The sequence below is a fragment of the Eimeria necatrix genome, genomic scaffold, assembly GCF_000499385.1.
Source record: "Eimeria necatrix Houghton genomic scaffold, Enh_scaff89, whole genome shotgun sequence".
In the NCBI taxonomy this organism is placed as follows: Eukaryota; Apicomplexa; class Conoidasida; order Eucoccidiorida; family Eimeriidae; genus Eimeria; species Eimeria necatrix.
The window spans coordinates 1-2,500 of record NW_013651788.1 but is presented as its reverse complement, the minus strand read 5'-3'; positions in this window follow the sequence as shown (position 1 = coordinate 2,500).

Sequence of the window (2,500 nt, the reverse complement as noted above, 5' to 3'; positions counted from 1 at the left end):
GGACTCCACAGACTCTGCAGCAGCAGCAGCTGCTGCAGCAGTACCAACAGCAGCAGCAGCTGCTGCTGCTGCTGCTGAGTCTGGCTCAGGAGCAGCAGCAGCAACAGCTGCATCCAGGAGTGAAGAGGTAGAGAAGATGCCTCCGTCTTCCGCTGATGAATACGCCACAGCAGCAACAGATCGGATTGCTGCTGCTGCTGCTGCTGCTGCTGCTGCTGCTGCTGTAGAGAAAGAGTGCCTCATAGGTGGCGAAGCACAGCAGCCACAGGCAGCTGAAGAGGCGGCTGCTAGGACGTCAGCAGCAGCAGCAGCAGCAGCAGCAGCGGAAGTCGAAGCAGCAGCAGCAGCAGCAGGAGCAGCTGACAGTGTTGTAACAGCAGCAGAAGCTGCACAGGTTACAGCAGCCGGTGGAAACCCACAAGCAGCAGGAGCTGCTGCTGCTGCTGCTCCTGGTTACGCAGCAGGAGCTGCTGCTGCTGCTGCTGCTGCTGCTGCTGCTAATCTTTCACCGACTCGCAGCACTTCGCTGCTGCATGCTGCAGCAGAGCCTTATGTGGATGATGCTGCAGCGGCTTCTGCAGCACCAGCAGCAAAAGCAGCAACAGCAGCTGCACGGACAGCAGCAGCAGCAGCAGCAGCAGGAGATGCCTCTCGTCTTGCTGCTGCTCTACCTGAGCCGCCGTCGCCTGCTGCCTTAGGCTCGACTGTTGCTGCTGCTGCATCAGCTCCACCCTCAGCTGCTGCTGCAAAAGGAGCAGCAGCAGCAGCAGCACAAGCACCAGCAGCAGCAGCACAAGCAGCAGCGGCAAGCCCTGCAGCCGGCACTACAGCTTCGGCTTTCTGGTCTTTCGCTGCTGCTGCTGATGCAGCGAGGCCGCAGCAGCCTATTTCTTATCAGCGGCATCAGCAGCAGCCGCTGCAGCAGCAGCAGCAGCAGCAGCAGCAGCAGTCATCGCAGCAGCAGCCGCCGCAGCGGCGGTCACTTGCGAGGACGTTTTCTTCTTCCCTCCTTAGCAGCCGCATGTTGCCAGAGCAGCAGCAGCAGCAGCAGCAGCAGCAGCAGCTATGCAGGACCGTGCATATGGCGGGGGGTTCTGCGGAAGCAGCAGCAGCAGCAGCAGCGGCAGGCGAGCCAGCAGCAGCAGGGCCGCACGATTTTAGAGCAGGCAGCAGCTTCCTGGCCGATACCTGCAGCAGGGAAGAGAGCAGCAGCAGCAGCAGCAGCAGCAGCAGCAGCAGCAGCAGCAGCAGCAGCGCGAGCAAGCAGCAGCTGCGCAGAGCGTCGCTTGGCGTGCGAGAGTTGAGGAGGCGCGTGGGGCTTGACTGCAGCAGCAGCAGCGAGAGCAGCAGCAGCAGCAGCAGCAGCGAGAGCAGCAGCGAGGAAGAGGGTTTAGGGGCGAAGGGGAACAGCCGGAAGCCGTGGGCTGTGCGGCTGAAGCAGGCGCGGCTGCTGCTGCAGCAGCTGCAGCAGCAGCAGCAGCAGCAGAGGGCGTGCATTTCGCTTCCCGGGGACTTCCCTCCCGTGGTTGTGTCCTTTTTGGAGGGGGTCTACCAGGTGCGTTTGCTGCAGCCGCAGCAGCAGCAGCAGCAGCAGGCGCAGCAGCAGCAGCAGCAGCAGCAGCCATATCCGCAGCTGAGCAGGTCGCTGAGTTCCGCTGCTGCTGCTGCTGCTGCTGCTGGTGGCGGTGCAGCAGCTCCCGGGGAGTTGAACTGCGTGGTGAGCCGGAAGGCGAGCTTGCCGGCGTTGCGCCCCAGCAGCAGCAGCAGCAGCAGCAGCAGCAGCAGCAGCAGCAGCAGCAGGCGTGCTGTGGTGGAGCTGCCGCGCTGGTCCCCGCAGCCGGGGCGGAGCGGGGACCGGGTGTGGGTCTGCTGCTGCTGCTGGGCCGTGAGCCGCTTTGCTGCTGCAGCAGCAAAACGGCAGGGCTTCCGAGCTTCCATGGAAGACGAAGAAGTGCTGCTGGACAGTTTGCTGCTGGCCGAGAAGCTGCCAGTGTCTTTCTACGGAGTTTATGACGGCCACGGGGGGAGAGAGTGTGCAGCATTTGCGCAGCAGCAGCTGCACCTGGAGCTGCAGCAGCAGGTGCTGCGCTGCTGCGGCTGCCTGGACCTTGCTGCTGCTGCAGTAGCAGCAACAGCGAGCTGCCTGCTGCGGGCCTTCCTGGCCACAGACCGCCGCTTCCTGCTGCAGTCCCCCCCCAACAGCAGCAGCGGCGCTGCTGCTGTTGCTGTGCTGCTGCTCGGCCCGCTGCTGCTCTGCGCCAACTGCGGCGACTGCCGCGCCTGCCTCTGCCGCGGCGGCGCAGCGGTGGACCTCTCAGTGGACCACAAGCCGGACCGTTCGGACGAGCAGCAGCGCATAGTTGCTGCGGGTGGTCACGTGCGGCAGCGGCGGGTTTTGGGGCGGCTGGCGGTCTCGCGGGCCCTCGGGGACCGCCACTACAAGGGGGACTGGGCTGCTGCTGCTGCTGCTGCTGCTGCTGCTGCTGGGGGGGCTGGGGGG